The sequence below is a fragment of the Crinia signifera genome, chromosome 4 (genome assembly GCF_055691185.1).
Source record: "Crinia signifera chromosome 4, ASM5569118v1, whole genome shotgun sequence".
In the NCBI taxonomy this organism is placed as follows: domain Eukaryota; kingdom Metazoa; phylum Chordata; class Amphibia; order Anura; family Myobatrachidae; genus Crinia; species Crinia signifera.
Window position 1 is genome coordinate 202,252,921 of NC_139220.1, and position 23,281 is coordinate 202,276,201.

Sequence of the window (23,281 nt, forward strand, 5' to 3'; positions counted from 1 at the left end):
GTAGCAAATATAGAAACACTGTGGAAGGCGGTTAGGGTTGCACTAGGGTAGTTAGGGTTACGCACTTAAAAGCAGTGCCCCCCCCCCCCCCCTGAGGGTCCCCTATTTCCATGGGTATGGGTTGTCTCTACTCTTCCCAGAACCAGAGATATCAGCCTTCCAGCAGCTGGTTACTGCTCCAGCTCCACATACCTGGTATGTAGTTTTATATGCTCGTTGGCAGATTGCTCTGCCTCATGAATTCTGATCCCCTAGTACCCAATACCATTTGGTAGGAGGGATTCTCTAGTTTTTAATTCCTTTAAAATCTAAGAAATCTATTTCCGGGAACTGGAGATATCTGCAGTCAAGCAAGCTGTCCTCCCACCAGAAAATGATGAATAATAAGCCCACTCCACTATACACCCCTCCTTTGCATATTAAACATCCTCTATCACCCTGGAAGTTATGTATCAGGGCCCCTTCATTCAGCCCAATGCCCCCTTCTCCCACCCCATCTCCCACCATCTATGCAGTAAAGGGGTAATAAGTGGAAATTACTGATCCAGGCCCTACATTCTGAGCGTTTAATATAATACCCCCTACCACCAGCGGGACATCAAAGCTTCCCCCACCCCTACCGCTGGAGGATCGGTAGGGGCCCCAATACATTGCTATGCCCAGGGGTCTACACTGCTGTTGATGGCCCTGTATGTGTATATATATATATATATATATATATACAAATAAAACAGTGCGCAATTGGTTAATAAATTATATAAGTCTCTGACACTTTCTCTTTCAATGGTCCTGGTGACACAGCTCAACACTGGGATGTAGGAGGGTCCGAAGGAGCCAGGCACCTATCCTAAAGCTTTTAGAGAGTAGGCTCCTCCCCTACTGCATCCCGGACTCTTCAGTTCGTGTTAGGTGCCCACTGGAGTGGGTGCTATTCTAAAGGGCTGCGGGAGCAGCCGAAGAATTAGAGTAGTTATGGTATTTTTATTATTTTATTAACTATTCACTCTAGCTAGGTAGGCACAGTGTGAGGATTCTCATTAGTGAATCCTCACACTGCTAGCGCAGCAGGAGCTGACAGAAGCGCGTCCTGTCAGATCACTGTGCACAAGGGAGACGCTGTCTGGCCTCCCTGTGCAGCGCTTACAGCTTCTTTTAAGAAGCTGCCAGGGCTCCGGAGCGTCCTGAAACCGGCTTCACGCTAGGTGGGGATCATGGAGGACAGGCGCTCCGTGATGGCGGCGGCCATTTTCTGCGGAGCTTACACGGTACTTGTGTATTTTGGCGGCGCCCATCGCATCGCATCGCATACCATAACACATACGATGGTATGCGATGCGACGCGATATCGTACGATAGTGCACGATGGCATACAATTTTGAAATTGTATGCCATTGTACATGGCATATGATGCCATAGGATGCGATGCGATGCGATTAAACATTGTATAAGCACCCTAATGGGTGCTTATACTATGTTAAGCACCCAAATGGGTGCTTACAATGTTAAATGCACCCCCACCCCACCCCCCACTATAAATGTGAACCCGAAGCGTGGCGAGCGCAGCGCGCCCGCGAGGGGCGGCGGTACGCGTCCTACGACCTTTTCATACCCCCACTATCCACGTCGGAGTGGAGTTGAGAATAGAATAGTGTGGCGAGCGCAGCGAGCCACCGAGCCCGAAGCGCGGCGAGCGCAGCGAGCCCCGCGAGGGGACGCGGATACCTTCATAGGTAAACGCGTCCCCTCGCGGGCTTCACAGGTGTCCGCGTCGCCACGGACACCTGTGAAGCCCGCGAGGGGACGCGTATAACTGTGAAGGTATCCGCGTCCGCTCGCCACGCTTCGGGCTCGGTGGCTCGCTGCGCTCGCCACACTATTCTATTCTCAACTCCACGCCGACGTGGATAGTGGGGGTATGAAAAGGTCGTAGGACGCGTACCGCCGCCCCTCGCGGGCTCGCTGCGCTCGCCACGCTTCGGGTTCACGTTTATAGTTGGGGGTGGCGTGGGGGTGCATTTAACATTGTTAGCACCCATTTGGGTGCTCAAAAGCACCCTTTAGGGTGCTTATACGATTTTTGGTCGTATAGGGGGTCAAAATCGCGTCGCATCGCATCGCATGCCATCGGGTGCATGGCATGCGATGCGATGCGATCTGTTCGTCGTACGACGGACATCGGGGGCGCCGCCAAAATACACAAGTACCGCTTACACACTGAGCTCCTGTTATGAGAGGACAGCAGTGTTGTTACAGGCATGTTCCAAGTGGTCCCCAGCCGAGGGGGAGATACTGGAACTAGGAGATCCTACTAAAGGAGCGGCTGTCTGGGGGTGGTTGGCGCCAAAAGTCACGGACCCCGCAGCAGCAGGGACTTGGTCTCTTCCCTCACTCTGTTTTGGCGCCATTCGGAACGCTTGCAGCGGAGCTGAGCTGGCTTACAGATCCTGACAGAGTGTTTGGATTTCCTGGGCATCGTTTCCCCGCATCTGAAACAGACAGATAAGTGGCTGTGTGCATTGACTCTGTATAGGCGCTGTTATAGAATTTGACGGCAGATAAGAACCACTTGGCCCATCTAGTCTGCCCCTTTTTTAAACATGTTACCTCAAACCATATTTGATCCTTATTTTTTTGTAAGGATATCAATATGCCTATCCCAAGCATGTTTAAATTGTACTACTGTATTTGCCTCTACCACCTCTGATGGGAGGCTATTCCACTTATCTACTACTCTTTCTGTGAAGTAATTCTTCCTCAAATTTCACCTGAATCTTCCTCCCTCTAGTTTCAGTGCATGTCCTCGTGTTCTGCTGCTCCTCTTCCTGTGAAGAATGTCTCCCACCTGTACCTTGTTAAAACCCTTAATATATTTGAAAGTTTCTACCATGTCCCCCCTTTCCCTTCTCTGCTCTAAAGTATACATATTAAGATCTTTTAGTCTTTCCTGGTACGTTTTGTGATGTAGGCCATGCACCATTTTAGTTGCCCTTCTTTGTACAGTCTAATGTATTTATATCCTTCTGGAGATATGGCCTCCAGAACTGAACACAATACTCTAGATGAGGTCGTACCAATGACCTATACAGTGGCATTATTACTTCTTTCTTTCTACTGCTGATACCTCTCCCTATGCAACCAAGCATCTGACTTGCCTTCTTCATTGCTTTGTTACATTGCCTACCTGCCTTTAAGTCCCCTGAAATAGTGACACCTAGTAGTAGTAGTAGTAGTACGTTTATTTATAAGGCGCCGCAAAGTGTCCGCAGCACCGTACATAGCAAACAAAAAAAACAAATTACAAGGTAACGTACAGGGTGTGTTGAAAGATACAGTATAAATAGGGGTATAGCTGGTAGAACTAAAATCAGCACCTAGATCCCTCTCTTCCTCAGTAGTTTCCATTATAGTGCCATTTATACTATATTTAGTCTTTGGATTTTTGCAACCCAAGTGCATGATTTTGCACTGTGGGTTACTTTACATCATGTCTGAGCAACAAGCTGTGGTTTAGGGGGAGGGAGCCCTTACTACACTGAGCGCTTGTAATGTGTGTACACAAAAATTTGTACCTGAGCAGATGGCCAAGGGGGGTTTGTGTATTGCTTGCGCTGCTGTGAGACCCATGGGAAGTGAACCCCAGAGGGCAGAGCAGATTGAACCCGCGTGGGCTAGTGCCCTGGGCAGGTCAGTTAACGCTTTAGTGCAATTGCTGGACAGACAGGGTGATGCCTTGGTAGAATCTCAGAGACCTATGTCATCATCCCAGCAGTCCTCTGGCTCCTTGCCTCTTACCCAGGCAGATCCTGCATTCATACAGGTGATGCAGGATACTGCAAAGGGGATCAACAGGTTTAGTGACTTGCTAGACAAAATTGATGTTGATGCTGTAGGGACCCCTAAAAGGTCTTACTCGGTGCCTTTAATGGTAGATGAGGAGGAGGGAGCATATGCAGACATTCCCTGGGAGCAGGGTGATGATTCTGAAGATTCCTCACCCGCAGGGGTGGAGGATTTGATTACAGCTGTTAAACAGGCTTTAAAACTTTCAGTGGAGGACAAAACTCCTGCTAAAGGTGTATTTAAACGGCAGCGTAAGGAAGCTGTTACATTTCCTTCGGATGAAGGTTTACAATAATTGTTGGAGGGAGCTTGGAAAACTTCTGATAAAAGGCTACCGATGCCAAAGAGATTCTTAAGACTGTACCCCATGCCGGAGTCTCATGCGGAGCTCTGGGAAAAAGTGCCAGTAGTGGATGCTTCTGTGGCACATCTGTCAAAAGCTACTGTATTACCAGTGCAAGGGGGTGCAGCTTTTAAGGACCCTGTGGACAAAAAGCTGGAGGGTAATCTCAAAGCTATATTTGAAGGGGTGGGATTCACCCTACGTCCCCTTATTGCTTCAGCCTGGGTCTCTAAGGCCATGATTGAGTGGGCCAATGATTTATGCACCATTTTACATGCTGATCCTGGTGTGTTGTTGCTAGCGGAGAAGCTTAAGGCTGCTGCAGAGTATGTGTTGGAAGCCGAAGAGGAAGCTCTCAAAATGGCGACCAGAGTTTCCACAGTGTCTATTAATGCCAGGAGAGTACTCTGGCTTAAGGCCTGGGAAGCAGATAATGAGTCTAAGAAGGCCTTAGAAACATTAGCTTTCAAAGAAAAGTTATTATTTGGATCCGAATTAGAGGAGATTATTAAGCAGGCCACGGGTGGCAAGAGTACCTTCCTGCCTGCCCCCGCAGCCAAGCAGACATCAAGATTTTCTGCTTTTAGGCCGTCCTTTCGGCCCTCCCCTAGAGGTGGTGCATCCTTTCGAGGACAGTCATTTAGGGGAAAGTTTCAGTCCTCCAGGGGTAAGACCCCAAAGTCAAAATTTGGTTCTTTCCATAAGAAACCTGTCACCAAAGGAGAGGACAAACCCTCCGCATGACTGTAAGGGGATTTGCCCGGCAGTGGTAAAGGTGGGGGGGTCGTCTATCACAGTTCAGGGATGCATGGGCTTCACTAGACCAGGATTCCTGGGTGTTAGACATTATAGCCCAGGGATACAAAATTCCTTTCAAAGGTCTTCCTCCGAGAAGATTCATTCCCACAGCTTTACCAAAGGAAGCCCGGCTTCGTACAGCTCTCTTAAGAGCAGCTCACTCTCTGTTAGAGAAGGGAGTGGTAATCCCGGTTCCCAGGGCAGAGTGGAAGAAAGGCTTTTATTCCACTCTGTTTCTGGTACCCAAACCAGACGGGTCTTTCAGACCAATACTAAATTTAAAGTCTCTGAATGTCCATTTGTGGGTAGACCATTTCAAAATGGAATCTCTACGGTCAGTGCTGCTAAGCCTGGACCAGGGAGAATATTTGGCTTCCATGGATGTCTAGGACGCGTATCTTCATGTCCCCATACACCCAGAACATCAGGCCCTGTTGAGGTTTGCGATAGGAGACCTGCACCTACAGTTCCAGGCGTTGCCCTTTGGTCTGGCCACAGCACCAAGGGTTTTCAACAAAATAATGTCTGTAATGGTGGCTGTGCTCAGGCTGAGGGGAATCACAGTGATACCTTATTTGGACGACCTGCTGTTCAAAGCAGAGTCAGCAGACAGGTTGCAGAGTCACTTGGCAGAGGCCATCAGTTTTTTGCAGGCTCACGGCTGGCTTTTAAACTTACAAAAGTCTCAGTTGGTGCCGTCGCAGAGACTCCAATTCTTGGGAGTCATTCTGGATACCCATCTACACCGGGTATTTTTACCGGAGGTAAAGGCCAGGGATCTGGTTGCCTTAGTGCAGGAGATTCTCAGCTCTCGGAGCACATCAGTGTGGAGGTGCCTCAAGCTGCTGGGGAAGATGGTGGCGTCTTTCGAGACGCTGCAGTTTGCCAGGTTCCACTCTCGGGTGTTCCAGTGGAACATTTTGATGGCTTGGTCAGGAAACACACAGACCATGAAGTCAGAACAGATAGTGCTGTCTTCGGAAACTCGAGCCTCCCTGAAATGGTGGACAGACGTGGATTCCCTTCAGTGGGGTCGGTCACTGCAGTCCTGGAGCTGGCTGGTAGTCACTACCGACGCCAGTCTCAGGGGCTGGGGGGCAGTAGTCTTGGACCTGCGTCTGCAGGGCTTGTGGACTCCAGAGGAGTCTGCTCTACCGATCAACATCTTGGAACTGAGAGCAGTCTGGAAGGTGATTTCTCTGGCGGGAGACAGGTTACAGAGACTCCCTTTAAGGATTCAGACCGACAACGCCACAGCTGTGGCGTATCTGAATCACCAGGGAGGCACACGCAGCAAACTTGCCATGTGGGAGGTGTCCAGAATCCTCCTATGGGCGAAGCAGAATGTGCCAGCAGTATCAGCTATATTCATACCAGGAGTGTAGAATATAGAGGCCGACTTCCTGAGCAGGGAGGAGCTGAAGGAAGGGGAATGGAGCCTAAATCCTCAGATATTTCATCAGATTACTTTGAAGTGGGGAACTCCGGATGTGGACCTGATGGCATCCAGGTTCAACCACCAGGTGCCAAGGTTTTATGCCAGAACAAGGGATCCACTGGCAGAAGCAGTGGATGCAATGACTATCCCCTGGGAGGGGAATCTCCTCTATGTTTTTCCACCAGTTCCAATGCTGGCGAGAGTGCTGATAAGGATACAGGACCAGGCAATCCCAGTGATCTTAGTGGCTACAGATTGGACAAGGAGGTCCTGGTACTCGAGGCTTCAGAGATTGTCTGTGGACTCGTGGCGTCTACCTCTGAGGTCAGACCTTCTAAGACAAGGACCATTCAATCACCTGGATTCAGCTCGATTAATTTTGACGGCCTGGCTGTTGAGACCGCCATTCAAAGGAATAAAGGATTCTCAGAGGCAGTGGTTAATACCATGATAAAAGCCAGAAAGTCAGTGTCTGCGGCAAATTATTATAGAGTCTGGAAGACCTATTGTCACAACTGAAGGGCTGGATGAAGTCGTGTGGTGTGTAGCAACCGGAGACGGACCAGAGGAGGAAGGATTAAATAGTGCAGGTTTAATAATAGAATTCATAAATGAAATAATACACACTTGAATACTTTCTTAAAGTGGCAGTTAGTGGTAATAAGAATTGAGCCAGCACGGCACTTTGAAAGAAGAAAAAGTTCATTGAAACAATGACAGTTCAAGTACTGCGGACGGCAGGCTGGGGTCTTGAGAAATGAAGAAATCCGGAAAGAGAATGTACTTGATGGTAATGAGGGATCCTTGAAGACTGAAAGAAGCTGGATGATGACAGAAGAATGGGAAGTTGCTTGGAAGCAGACGGCTTGAAGAGCTTAGGCCAGGAAGCTCAGGGATGCAGGCAGAGACCAGACTGTGGAGAGAACTGGCAGCGATGGGGTTAAGCTGAATCGAGACCAACACAGAGCACTGAAGCAAGACACCAAGTCAGGAGAGGTGAGTCAGAGAGCCGGAGTCAGCTGGGAGCTGTGAACGCCTCTGGAGACTCTTTGTACTGACACTGAACAGGCCTAGGCAGATCCCCTATATCCTTAGAGGGCGGCTGCCATTGGCTGTCAGGTCAGTATGGGCGGAAACCTCAGACAAGGACCAATCTGCTATTTGCCCTTAACCAAGATGGCGGCGCCGGCCTCCCAGGGCTCCTACAGCACATACCGCTACACTTGTCGGCGTCCCACGCTGCCTGCTGCCCACCAGACTGCCGCTGCCTGCTGCCGCTGAACTGGAGACCACTACACGCTAGCCGACGGCGGGCGCGAACGGGTGAATAGTAAGCCCGCCGCGCACCGCCGCGGCTGAGTGTGACAGTACCCCCCTCCTTTCTGGGTGACCCCAGGGCACCTACGCACCTTGTGTGGATTCCTTTGAAAGAATTGTCTCACCAGACGGGGAGCATGGAGATCTGCAGCATCAACCCAGGAATTCTCTTCAGGACCGAATCCAAGCCACTCTACCAGATACTGAAGATGGGTATTGCGGCAACGTGAGTCGATAATGCGCTTCACCTCGAACTCTGTCTCTCTCTCTGAGACAATCTTGGGCGGCTTAGGCACCTTTTTCTGATATAAGTTCAGTCGTAAAGGTTTCAAAAGCGACACATGAAAAGAGTTTGATATCTTTAAGGAAGATGGGAGCTGTAGTCTGTAGGCCACCGGATTAATTACCTGAGTGATTGGGTACGGCCCGATGAACCGAGGAGCCAGCTTCATGGATGGTAACCGAAGGCGTATATGGCGGGTAGACAGCCATACTCGATCTCCAACCTTCAACTTAGGAGCCGCTCTTCTTTTCCTGTCTGCCATTCTTTTATATCGAGCGGATGCTTTGAGGAGAGCGGTATGGACGTCTGACCAGATCTTTGCAAACCGTTGTAGGGAAGAAGCAGCTGCAGGGACTTCGGATAACGATAGATCTGAGAACTCCGGAGATCGGGGATGCTTGCCAAAGACAGTGAAAAAGGGAGTGGTGCCTGAGGAAGAATGATAAGAATTGTTGTGCGCAAATTCCGCCATGGGCAGAAGGTCTACCCAGTCATCTTGAGAGGAAGAGACGAACAAACGAATGAAGGCTTCCAAGTCCTGGTTGACACGTTCTGTCTGCCCGTTGGTTTGTGGGTGGAAAGCAGTGGAGAACTTGAGCTTGACTTGTACAGCGGAACAGAGGGCCCTCCAAAACTTTGCGACGAACTGCACGCCACGGTCAGATATAATCTCTTTGGGCAACCCATGGAGTTTGAAGATGGTGGAAATGAAGAGCTGAGCCAACACTGGGGCAGATGGAAGGCCTTTCAATGGGAAGAAGTGCACCATCTTTGAAAACCGGTCAACCACCACCCAAATTACTGTATGCCCTTTGGAGGGAGGAAGTTTGCAGATAAAGTCCATAGACAGGTGGGACCATGGTTCTGTTGGTATGGCTAGAGGTAGAAGAGGACCGACAGGAGACGTTCTGGGGGACTTATGCTGAGCGCACTTTACACAGGAGGCGACAAAGGTGGTTACATCGTGACGAATGGTAGGCCACCAGTATGAACGCAACAGGAACATTAAGGTCTTCTGTGCCCCGGTATGCCCTGCGAAACGGGAAGCGTGTGCCCAGGACTACCTGGTGTGAGGACTGAGGAAGGACAAAAAATTCTAGAGTCTCTTGATGTAAGGCACCGACGAAAACTGTCCCTGGATCGGTTTGAAGGGTGATTTGCCCACTGCTGATGCGACTCCCATCTACTGCAGTGAGGGCCAACGGATGGGCCAAAGGTTGCACCGTCAAGGAATGTTGCAGGATGAAAGAAGAAGAAAGGAAGTTCCCGGCTGCTCCGGAATCTAGTAGAGCCTGGATCTTGATTTTTCCCTGAGGGCACACAAGGATAACAGGAATGGTGGGCACAGTTGAAGAGGGAGATGAAAGCAGGACTCCTAACCTGGCCTCCCTCGGGGAGGTTAGGAGCGGTCGTTTCCCGGACGCAGTGGACAGGAAGACAACAGATGAGCGGAAGAACCGCAGTACATGCAAAGATTCTCACGACGTCTACGGGACTTTTCCTCCACGGAAAGCCGAGAGCGGTTGATCTGCATGGGTTCGTCTGGTGGTGTGATTGTGGGAGGCCCAGGTCTAGGAACAGGAACAGCGTTGGTGGTGAGACGAGGGCGGAGACGATCGGAACGATTTCTCTCTAGTTGACGCTCCTGCATCCGTAGATCTACTTTGTTGCACAAAGAGATGAGTTCAGCCAAAGTAGCAGGAGAGTCATGGGTAGTTAATTCGTCCTTGATACGACCTGCCAGCCCATTCCAGAAGGCGGAGACGAGAGCCTCTTCGTTCCACTTTAATTCCGAAGCCAGAGTCTGGAACTGCACAGCATATTGTCCCACTGAACGACTACCCTGGCGAATCCTCAGGATCTCAGTAGCGGCAGACGACACTCTGCCAGGTTCGTCGAAGATGCGACGGAAAGAGGTAATAAAAGCTTCATAGTCATTGAGCAGGGGATCAGCACGTTCCCAGAGAGGGGACACCCAGTCAAAAGCCGACCCTGCCAGGAGAGACACAATATAAGCCACCTTTGCCTTGGAAGTAGGAAAGTGAGAAGACTGTAAGGTGAAATGCACATCGCATTGGTTCAGAAACCCACGGCATCCTTTCGGAGAACCATCATATTTGCTGGGGGTTGGTAATTGCATGTGATGAGGAACTATTGGTCCAGGTGTAGAAACAGGGACTGGAACCTCTGGAGCTGAAGCCACAGAAACTGAGGGAGCCGCCTGGAGCGGAGCCAAGACCTGAAGGAATTGAGCCACTTGACGTTGGGTAGCCTCCACTTGCTCCAGATGAGCCATGATGCTGTGAAGTGCGTCCGCCATGGAAGCCTGTTCTTCACCCGACTCCATCAGGTCAGTACAAACTGTCACAACTGAAGGGCTGGATGAAGTCGTGTGGTGTGTAGCAACCGGAGACGGACCAGAGGAGGAAGGATTAAATAGTGCAGGTTTAATAATAGAATTCATAAATGAAATAATACACACTTGAATACTTTCTTAAAGTGGCAGTTAGTGGTAATAAGAATTGAGCCAGCACGGCACTTTGAAAGAAGAAAAAGTTCATTGAAACAATGACAGTTCAAGTACTGCGGACGGCAGGCTTGAGAAATGAAGAAATCCGGAAAGAGAATGTACTTGATGGTAATGAGGGATCCTTGAAGACTGAAAGAAGCTGGATGATGACAGAAGAATGGGAAGTTGCTTGGAAGCAGACGGCTTGAAGAGCTTAGGCCAGGAAGCTCAGGGATGCAGGCAGAGACCAGACTGTGGAGAGAACTGGCAGCGATGGGGTTAAGCTGAATCGAGACCAACACAGAGCACTGAAGCAAGGCACCAAGTCAGGAGAGGTGAGTCAGAGAGCCGGAGTCAGCTGGGAGCTGTGAACGCCTCTGGAGACTCTTTGTACTGACACTGAACAGGCCTAGGCAGATCCCCTATATCCTTAGAGGGCGGCTGCCATTGGCTGTCAGGTCAGTATGGGCGGAAACCTCAGACAAGGACCAATCTGCTATTTGCCCTTAACCTCCCGGCGCCCCTACAGCACATACCGCTACACTTGTCGGCGTCCCACGCTGCCTGCTGCCCACCAGACTGCCGCTGCCTGCTGCCGCTGAACTGGAGACCACTACACGCTAGCCGACGGCGGGCGCGAACGGGTGAGTAGTAAGCCTGCCGCGCACCGCCGCGGCTGAGTGTGACACCTATATTCGATGGTGTGAGCGACGGAAGTCACATACATCACGTTTTAAGTTGACAAAAATGATGGAATTTTTATAGGATGGTTTTTCCTCTGGGTTAAGCCTTCAATCTCTAAAAGTGCAGATCTCGGCCTTGTCCATTTACTTCCAGAAAAGGATTGCATTATTGCCGGAAGTACAGACCTTCCTACAGGGGGTGTCTCGGTTGAAACCTCCCTACAAACAACCAGTGGCACCTTGGGACTTGTCGCTGGTTTTGGAATGCCTTCAGAAGGCACCTTTTGAACCATTAAGGTCGGCTGACCTTAAGTTCCTTACATGGAAATTGGTATTTTTGTTGGCAGTGGCATCAGCAAAGAGGGTGTCAGAATTGGGAGCATTGTCATGCAAGTCTCCCTTCCTAATATTTCATGATGATAGGGCGGTTCTTCGGACGGTACCCCAGTTTTTACCAAAAGTAGTCTCTGCTTTCCATTTAAATCAGGAGATAGTTCTGCCTGTGTTTCAACCCCCAGAGGGTTCGAGAAAAAGGGACAAATTGAGGAATTTGGATGTTGTGCGTGCATTACGCATCTATGTGGACAGAGTAAAGAGTGTCAGAAAGACTGACACCTTGTTAGTGTTGTATGACATACACAAAATTGGTTGGCCTGCATCGAAGCAGACCATTGCTAGGTGGTTGCTCTCTGTTATAGCGTTTGCATACACTAAAGTTGGTAGGCCTGTTCCGGCCAGGATTAATGCGCATACCACCAGGTCGGTTGCCACCTCTTGGGCGGTTCGACATGGGGCAACAGCTAAGCAGGTTTGCAGGGCTGCCACTTGGTCATCTGTTCATACATTTGCCAAATTCTATAGGTTCCATGAGTTCGCGTCGGAGGACGCATCATTCGGGTGAGCAGTGATGAGAGCTGCAGACCTGAGCGTACCCACCCAAAGGACCGGCTCTGGAACGTCCCAGTGTTGAGCTGTGTCACCAGGACCATTGAAAGAGAAAAAGGGATTTTTGTAAGAACTTACCGTTCAAATCCCTTTCTCTGATATGGTCCTGGTGACACAGCGATCCCTCCCTTACGCTCAGTAAGTATGCCAGGTTCATGATGTTCATGTTATTTGGTTAAAAGTTATTGTTGAAAAATGTGCATATAATATGTGCAGGCGTTTGTACTGAGTTAATGTATTCCAGTGGCTTTGAAAGATTGAACTGAAGAGTCCGGGATGCAGTAGGGGAGGAGCCTACCCTCTAAAAGCTTTAGGATAGGTGCCTGGCTCCTTCGGACCCTCCTACATCCCAGTGTTGAGCTGTGTCACCAGGACCATATCAGAGAAAGGGATTCAAACGGTAAGTTCTTACAAAAATCCCTTTTTCCAAGCCAGTCCCCACTCTGGGTCACTTCCAGTTTTTTCGAGGGAAACAGATGATAGTCAAAGAATTATATCTTCCACGTTAATTGTATGCACCCAGTTCATATAAACCGGCTGCTCCGTGCTGAACCAAACAGGTGTCCTGAATCCCACAGGCAAGCATAGATCTACAACAGAAAGAACGGGCACTCCATAGTGCAAATATCATAAGTTAAAAAATAAGTTTTATTTTTAAGAACAATCCACCACAATGGTCTAGATGACGTACCACAAGTGGCGGTCTACACACACCGCAAAGAATAAAGCATAAATGACGGTGCTCAACACAATGGAGGTTATTCTGATCGGAGCGGCCAAACGTGCGTACGTTCGCTATTGCCTTTCAACTAGAATTCTGACAATTAATTAATTATTCTATTTGTTATTCAATTATTGTTTTCTATTAACTCAATTGTCTACCGTAATAAAGACCCTAATAAAACAACATTTTAACCCTCATTACATGTATATTTGTTATGTTCTAATGTGGTTTGTATTAGAGTGAACACGTTGACACATGTCGACTTGTGTAGATTGAGTGTGCTACTGTGTAAAGTCTATGAAAGCACGTAGTGAATGTGTATAACTGTTTAGCAAATACCTACCTTAGCATATATAAGCAGGTCTTAAAAAGATTCTTACCTTAAATTAAACAAACCTTTAAATGTAGAGAAGTATAGAAAGATAAGCTTCCAATGTGTTTGAGTGCTGTGTGTGGCTTGCAGGTAGTGAAATCATGGTTTGGACTCAATAGACTGCAGCATTGCTTATTACATTCAGGTGTATGGGTTTGAGTAGTAATCAGCGTAAATTAGCAAACCCAGGCGCACGCTGGCATGCGGTATCTGTAGGGGTGGTTTGAGATGGCGGTTGGCGGCCGCCTGTTTTGTGTCCGAAATGAACGGTGCTTTAGTCGATCGTGCGGTAGTAGCACCGCTCATTTTTGGTGCACACCCCCGTGTACGCCCATATTTACGCCCATTTTCCCTCATTATTTCGTCCGCTCCCCTCATCACGCCCCTATGCCGCCCCCAATGCCCGTACACTCGCGTATAGGTTTTTTCGCACGTAGAGACCCGTCCGTAAGCGTTGTGGAGTGTTCGCGCCTGCGCATTAGCGAATGTACGCATGCGCAGATCATAAAAAATCCCGGGACGTACGCGTACGGCCCGGCCGCACCAACCAGAATAAGGCCCTATGTTACCACTGCCGGAGCGGTCACTCTCGCCTGGGCTCCACAGTCTGAACATCCGAGCGTCGCTCAGCCTCCTCATACATAGCCACAACTCAGATGTTTCGAATTGTTGCTAATCACCTTGATGAGTGTTACAAACTTTTTCAAACAACATAACAATATAAAAAATACACAAGTCATTACACAACACTTGTGCATGTGCATATATAAAACATACATTAGCACTTGTTAAAATATGATAATATTATACAACTGTTTTTCATAAAACATAATGTATCCCGGATTTTTACATAGATATAAGTATATTTAAGAATGCGTATAACAACCTTAGTTTCTTTTAGAATCGGGGTGATTTCTAATCCATCATTCAACCCGTATTCAAATGGTACATCCACCATGATTATTTTTTTGCAAGTAAAATGTCCCTGTTGCCGCCCCCGTATATCGAGCACAACGTGTTCCAATCCCACGAACCTCAACCCTGATGGATCTCCAGCCTGACAGGTTTTAAAGTGACATGGCACACTATGATGTTTAACCTTAGTTTTGACATTACGGTAATGTTCCAATATACGGATTTTAAGAATTCGTTTTGTCTGACCGATATATTTAACCCCGCACGGACATAGTAGGAGGTATATAAACATCTGGGGTGAGATTTAATAGGATGAGAGATTCAGAAAGTGAGAGATTTGGGAAGAAATCTCCAGTTTTTTTAAAGCAGCAATCATTTACACTGCAATACCAGTGTGATTTTGCAGTGTAAATGACTGCCGCTTTAAAAAAGCTAGAGATTTCTTCCCAAATCTCTCACTTTCTGAATCTCTCATCCTATTAAATCTCACCCATGGGGTGACATTCTATGGGATGAGATTTTTTCGCACTTTCAAAATCGCCCATTATCGCACTTTTTTAATATCGCATTTTTGCCGCGAATTCGCATATTTAATGAGGTGCGAATTCTGGAATGAAAAGTGCGATTAGGTGCGATAATGTGCGAATTTTAGGCATGAAAATGTGCGAATTTTAGGCATGAAAATGTGCGAATTTTAGGCATGAAAATGTGCGAATTTTAGGCATGAAAATGTGCGAATTTAAGGAAATGTGCGATTTTTTGTTCATCAAAAAAATAAATGGCGTGGGGTCCCCCCTCCTGAGCATAACCAGCCCCGGGCTCATTGAGCTGGGGCTGGTTCCAAAAATACGGGGGACAAAAAGCATAGGGGTCCCCCGTATTTCTGAAACCAGCCCCGGACTCTTGGACCGGTCCTGGTTCCAAAAATACGGGAGACAAAAAATCTGGGGTCCCCCGTATTTTGAAACCAGCACCGGGCTCCAACAGCCCTCGGTGTCATGCCACAGCCGGGGGACACTTTTTATATAAGGTCCCCCGGCCGAAACATGAGCACCGTGGCTGGTCAGCCTTGGACGGGGTACCTGGAGGAGTGGGGACCCCCCATAAAGGGGTCCCCCCCCCCAGGCTTCACCCGTCCAGGGCTGAAGCCCGGGGCTGTCACCGGCGTCCGTGGCCAGTGGACGCCGGCCTGATAGTGTTAAATCTTCCATACATAACATTGCTTGATACAGAAGAACTACAAGTGCCAGCAGACCTCCCCCGCATGCTGGGACTTGGAGAACCACAAGTCCCAGCATGCGGGGCATTAATGGGCCCGCTGGGACTTGTAGTCCACCTGTAAAAAGAATGTTAAAAAAAACACACACACAGAGCAGTAAAACTTTATTACACAAACACACACCTCACTTTTACACCCACATACTCACCGATCCAGGATCCAGCGCTGGTCTCCCTTCTGCTGCAGAGCCGGCTACCCCCGCACTGACAGCGGGGACAATCGGCTCTCTCTGATGCCGCTAACAGCCTCTGTAGCGCTGTCCCAGCGCTACAGAGGCTGAGAGCGTCTTTGGCTTATGCGTCTCCATGGAGACGCATAGCTCAGCCAATCAGGGCTGAGCTATGCGTCTCCATGGAGACGCATCGGCCAATCACGCTCTCAGCCTCTGTAGCGCTGGGACAGCGCGACAGAAGCTGTTAGCTGCATCGGAGGAAGCCGGTTCAGCCCGCTGTCAGTGCGGGCTGTCCGGCTCTGCTGCAGAGAGACCAGCGCTGGATCCTGGATCGGTATGTATAGCGGTGTAAAAGTGAGGTGTGTGGATGTGTGTGTAATAAAGTTTTACTGCTCTGTGTGTGTGTTTTTTTTAACATTCTTTTTACAGGTGGACTACAAGTTCCAGCGGGCCCATTAATGCCCCGCATGCTGGGACTTGTGGTTCTCCAAGTCCCAGCATGCGGGGGAGGTCTGCTGGCACTTGTAGTTCTTCTGTATCAAGCAATGTTATGTATGGAAGATTTAACACTATCAGGCCGGCGTCCACTGGCCACGGACGCCGGTGACAGCCCCGGGCTTCAGCCCTGGACGGGTGAAGCCTGGGGGGGGGGACCCCTTTATGGGGGGGTCCCCACTCCTCCAGGTACCCCGTCCAAGGCTGACCAGCCACGGTGCTCATGTTTCGGCCGGGGGACCTTATATAAAAAGTGTCCCCCGGCTGTGGCATGACACCGAGGGCTGTTGGAGCCCGGTGCTGGTTTCAAAATACGGGGGACCCCCAGATTTTTTGTCCCCCATATTTTTGGAACCAGGACCGGTCCAAGAGTCCGGGGCTGGTTTCAGAAATACGGGGGACCCCTATGCTTTTTGTCCCCCGTATTTTTGGAACCAGCCCCGGGCTCAATGAGCCCGGGGCTGGTTATGCTCAGGAGGGGGGACCCCACGCTATTTTTTTTGTCAAAAAACACTTTTCCACATTTTTTAACACAGGGCCATGCACAGATCTCTATGATCTGTGCAGGGTTCTGGCCAAATCGCATATCAGAACCTGGTCTGATTTTTTTGAGATTTTTAGACACATTTTTCAAATTTGCATCTCATTAAATATGTGAATTGTATACTTTTCAATGTGAAAACATCTGGATGCGAGTTCTGGCGAAAACTAAAAATCGCACTTCTAAAAAGTGCGATTTCGCGGCAAAACCGCACTTTTTGACGATTTTCGCATCTCATTAAATATGCGAATTCGGGAAAAAGTGCGAAAACGGCCGTTTTTGCAATAAAATTCGACAAAGTCAGATTATCTCATCCCATAGAATGTCACCCATGATGTTAAACAATTAATCATTCCTCTGATTTTTATCTCTCTCCCATCTTTATCTTTTATACTGTACTTTTCATTCCTTTAATAGAATGGGCACACATTTTACATTTGCCACATTCAAAGAATCCCTGTGGGGGAGGTATATGATAAAGAGTTCTCTTTGTACCCCTATAGAAACCTATGGGGGATGCGGCCGGCGGCGCTGCAGGGGGATCTCATCAGGGATCGGAGATTCCTGCTGCGGTCCCCCTTTAATACATTTAGGGGATACTTAATATTTGTGGTCAACCCCCGAAAACCTGTGTTTTACTTGATAAATGCGGCTCCTAATCTACCGAGCATCGCTGAGCACCAGCAACACTCGCTCCAGACGCTGCCCAGTAAACAGGTTGTGCAGCTGCACAGTGTGATGTTAGAGGTCCTGCTGCTCCTGTCTCTCCCTGCCCCTCTGTCTCTACCTCTCTCTGTGGGGTGACATTCTATGGATTGAGATAAATGAGCATGTTTTTATATCGCACCACATCGCCGCTATTCGCCCTTTTTCAAATCGCATTTTTTGGTAATAATTCGCATATTTAATGGGATGCGCTTTGGAGGCTGAAAAGTGCGAAGTGGTGCGATTTGTGGCGAAGTGGTGCGAATTTAAGTCACAAAAAAGTGCGATTTATTCCGCCGGTCATGTGCGAGTTTTGGACCAACCGGAGTGCGATTTACAAAACTGTCTCCGCATGACTAAGAACCCCCCAACCTATTGGCCCACCTCTGTCCCCTCCATTATGCATCACACCCCCTATATAAAGGGGCACTGCTGCCATTTCACTCTTTGATAGGTAGTAAGGAGCATGGAGAGGAGCAGTGGCAGTGTGATTAGAGGAAGAGGTGTTGCTGGCAGAGTGAGGAGTGGCAGAGGGAGCAGTGGCAGAGTGAGGAGTGGCAGAGTGAGGAGTGGCAGAGTGAGGAGTGGCAGAGTGAGGAGTGGCAGAGGGACCAGTGGCAGAGGGACCAGTGGCAGAGGGACCAGTGGCAGAGGGACCAGTGGCAGCAGCCAGCCAAGTGGGAGAGCCAGCAGTGTGGCAGGCAGCATGGCCACAGCAAGGCCAGCCCCAGACCAGGCCCTGGCCGTCCAGCCCCAGCAGGAGGAGGTGGAGGATCCGCTGGCATCCCCATCCTATAGCCAAGACCTTGACCATACCCCACAGCAGCTGCAGGAGGGCCACATGTCAGAGGTGGAGGAAGATGGAGGTGAGGAGGAAGACACTGGCATGGAGGAGGAGGGGTACATGGCTGGAGTAGAAAATGAGGAGGTAGAAGCTGGCCGCACAAAAAGTGGCCGAAACGAGGAAAATGCTGCGCTTGTCCGGGCTATCATGCCTGTGTTTGACCGGTTACTTGGGAAAACACACCACAAGACCACAGCACAGCGGAAAAGGGCTATGTGGAAGGACATCACCCAATGAACGCTATAAGTCAGCACAAGCGCCTGGTCAGAAATGTCAAGAAGAGATTCAATGACATCAAAAGGCAGCTGAAAAGTAAAATGGCCATGGAGTTGGAGGAGGCCACCAAGACTGGCGGAGGAAGCCCCACCACTGTCTGCTACACGTCCTATGAGGTGATGTTGAAGCGCATCATACCTCCTGAGGTCCTGCCTGGCATGCACGTAGCGGAAACCGATAGGCCGCAAACGCTATCCAGAGCTGGTAAGTGTGACCACATGCAATCTTAAACATACATGCCAATGTTTTCAAACTGTAATGTTCACTTGAATTGTTATGCTAAGTAAAGTGCTGCTGTGGAACTACATAGCCCAGCAAGGTCATGCACAATAAATTGCCTGCTCCTACTTTCAAATTGCTCATAATGCTGGGCCTTATAGTTCCACAACTGCTGATATTGATCAACACTGTAACATTCTTTCTAGCAGCCTAACATGTATGTGGCCAAAAACACATAGGTGTACTGGTGGTTTAGCTGCCATGGCTACATACCACAGATTATCCAACAGTTGTAATGTGTACAATTGTTTAATAATACTCTAACAAAAGAATCAGGTAAAAAAAAGATGTCAAATAATGTGGGGACTAAATAATGTAGTCCTTAACCAAAGGAAGTATTGTCCATTAATGTCATTTCAATGCATGTTTGCTGTAAATGCTTATCCATTGCAAGGTACATAATGGCTGCCCATCTTTCCTTTCACAGATTGTCCATCCCGAAGTGCTCACGCATCCAAGACAAGAAGGCCTGTTGCTGCAGAATCTGTGGAAGCAGGTAAATGAACAAAAAACACGCCATTACACATACAGTACACACACCCATGTCACATCAACAATATCTCACACTACATTCATCTCCTGCTGCTACATTGCAACGGAAATGAATGTAATCTGACCTAGCCATCTCACTTATTATTAATGTCAATGTTACATGCTGTATCGGGCTACATGTTTAAGTATATAAGACCCCTAGGTATGTGCATCCAGCATTTCAAGCCCTTTCTAAAACAGTACTGAAGAGAGTCTGGCCTATATATGCATCAGTACTTACCTCCTCATCTGTATCCACAGGTACTTTACAACTAGGAACACATCAAACTGATTCTTCGATGATGGTGTTGGACGAAATGGACATCATTCTTGAACCCGTGGAGACCTTTGCGGCAGAGGAGGAAATACAGACCTCATCACAGAGTGATCTTCCCCCAAGTGGGGTGTCTCCCAACCCACCCCCACCCACAAACACACCCCATACAGCAGCTTCTGCTTCCCAAGTAGCTAACTCCTTGGTCAATTTCAAGGAGAAACAAATAGAATTCATGGCCTCCCAAAGCCTGCAAATAGGTAACATCCAGGGGTACATGCGTGACACGTTTCTTCAATTACGAAAAATTGCACATAGTGTACGGGTAGGTGTAGGCACTCATGTGCGCATTGCTAATAGCATTGACACCCGTTTTGCAGATCTAACTTCTGCTGTGTGGGAACAGAATAGCCATATTGGCAGCGCAAAGTATAGCTGCACTAAGCCAATCATGCACAGCGCAGACCAATGCCTTAATAGGTATGCAGGCCCAACTACAGCAGCTGGAAGGCAATGTCGTAGGTGGCGCAGCATCAACTCTCAGTAGTGTATCTAGCACCCCAATAAGTGGCTACCCCACTTCCCCACCCCGTCGGAGTATTAGGACCCGTGGTGGCCTGGGTGCAGGTTCTAGAAGTGGTGTAGGGTTGCCTGATGGTGGGAGAAGATAGGTCATATTTTTGATAATTTTGTAATATGCAATACATCTTGTTACATCCCCCGACAGTTTTAATGTTTTATTGACAAAAATGCAGATTGCTTCTGACATAGTATACTGCAGTAAAAATGTCTAAACGCATACCATTTTGTCAGTGTATTATTTATCAACCAATTGTTGTGGGAATTACGACATAGTGTAATGGTATATGACAATGGGATTGCTGTAAAGTAGTGTGGGGTAACTCCTGGCCCGTCAAAGGTTGTGGAACTACATATTCCAGCAAGCTCTGACACTCATGGTTTGGACTATAATGGTTATAGTGTGTCAGGGCATGCTGGCACGTGTAGTTCCACAACACCAGTGAGCCATATTTTACAGCAAACATCATTCATACATGTATCAAATGTACTTACAAGCTTGATACCAGCAAGGGATAGGTCAGCACCACCAGCTGCATCCGTTGGGCTCTGTGTATTAGGCTAAATGTGGGTGGAAACAGATGGTATTAGTAAATAATTTGTTTATGAGTACACTTACAGCAAAGGTACATTTTGGAATACAGGGCACATGTGCTTACCAGAAAAGTAACGGCTGATGATGTGTGTGCGCACCAGATCCCCCCTCTGCGTACCCCTCACTACCCGAGGTGTGGTAGGTTGGGCTTCCTGCACGACTGCTGCATGTTCCTCCTCCACATAGGCAGGTTGGGACAGGGCTATGTTGTGCAACATGCAGCAAGCCTGGACGATCATCACTACTTTTGCAGGGTGGTAAAGCAGCGTACCCGATGACCGGTCCAAACACCGGAATTGACTCTTCAAAACGCCAAATGTGCGCTCCACCACATTGCGGGTTGCAATATGTGCTTCATTATACCGGTGCTGTGCAGGGCCCTCTGGGGAGCGCAAAGGTGTCATGAGCCAGGAAACACACCCATATCCTGAGTCACCTAAAACACAGATAGGAAGTGATTGCCTTATATGGTAAGGTATGTGTTTTTTGTAAACAGGAGACAGTGGTAGAAGAACAATATGCTTGTGAAACAGGAAACACACACATTAGAGCAGGTACAAATAAGGACAGACAGGGTAATATGTAAAAAGGTACTTACCTAGTAGCCGGCCCTCTGGCATTTGGTGGTCGGTAAATCGGTTACAGAGGGCTGAGTGTCTCAGAATATAGGCGTCATGGCAGTTCCCAGGAAAGCCTGCAACAACACTCAGGATTTTGAGGTGAGCATTGGAAACAACCTGCACGTTCAGGGAGTGCCGCCCACGCCTATTGACGTAGACGTGGCCCCGCACATGCGGTGCCCTAATCCCAATGTGTGTGCAGTCTATAGCTCCCAGCACGTGAGGGAATGCTGAGAGTCTATAGAAAGCCAACTTGTGGTCCTGCCACTCCAACTCAGAACTGGGGAATCTGATGTATGTCCGCCACAACTTCTTTAAAGCAAGTAACACTTGAGTAAAATGCTTAGAGAAAGTGGGCTGTGATACCCCCAAGGACCATGAGGTCACAGACTAAGTGGAGCCTGTGGCCAAATAGTAGAGGGCACACATTAATTTGTGCAGCCCAGACACTGCATAGTTGCCTCCACCAAAAGGGTCCAAATCATCTCTCACCTGCTCATATAAGTCCAACAGGTTAATGCGGTTCAGCCTAAACATCCCCACAACCTGTTGATCCGAGAGGGAGTCCAGGTACAGCCGAGCACGATACATACGTGGGGTACGCAGTAGTCGGGGGGCTACCTGGATCTGGCGCGCAGCTTCCTCCCTATTGCGCAGCTCCTCCAAATGGGCCAGATCACAAATAAGCAACTCCAAACCACTCTGCAAAATCTCCATGTCTCAAACCCTCACAGGTGTCCTTAATGATGTTGGGGTTTATGTAGGGGTGTTTCTGAGTGAAAATGAGGGCACCTGTGCTGAAATTAACCATGTGTGCACTTGACCAAAGTGAGTTCTGGGCCAAATCGCCAAACAGAACCTGGTCTGAAATAAGTGCGATTATTAGACACCTAAAAAATTCGATTTGCGAAAACGCATTGCATTAAATAAGCGATTTGTATACTTTTCTGTATGAAAACATCTGGATGCGATATAAATGCGAATTTATCACTTTTGGTCCGCATGCTTTATCGCACATAATATGCGATTTCAGACCCTTTGCGCATCCTATTAAATAGGCGATTTCACGGAAAAATGCGATGTCGCCATTTTGTTTGTACTAATTAACGCCAAAAAACACAAATCTCATTCGATAGAATGTCACCCTAAGGCTCTAGCTCTCTTACCATTTCTCTCTGTTTCCCCTTGCTTCTTTCTAACCCCATGCCTCTCTCTCCTCCTCTTTCTCATCATGCCCCCTCTATCTCTAATTATGCCTCTCGCAGTCTCTCTCACCATACCACTATCTATTTTTCCAAATCATATTTTTTTCCTGGGAGCCAATTAAGTTACCTGTATAAGCTCTTACATTTCTATATTCCAGGCAAGACAGATGGGCAATGATCATTACAATTTAAATCTCAGTACAGATTGGTTTCTCAGATTTCAAAAATAGATCCTCTTTCCACACAGTTTAAAAGGTAATTAAGATTTCTTCCAGGTTGATCTGCCCACATATCCCTGATCTGCCCAACTTGCCAGAATACTATGTTAAGGCATTACTTTCACCTCAGACTGTTATGGTGGGTACACAATGGCAGATATATTGGCCGGTCAATTGATTGGCAGGTGTTTTGTTAAACTGGAGAAGTGACACCAGTCATGACGGATCAGTCAATTGGTCTATTAGGGGTTAATTTACTAAAGCTTCTAAAAATGCCCATAGCAACCAATCAGATTCAGGCTCTCAATTCTCTATTGCATCCTAGAAAATGGGAGACAGAATCTGATTGGTTGCTATGGCAACATCACCTCTTTTCATTTTTAGAAACTTTAGTAAATTTACCCCTTAAGTGTATAGCTTAACAATGATTAGATATGATTACTTCCTGAATACAACTGTAAAATCTACCTTATACTGTATATTCACACTCTGCAGCTGAA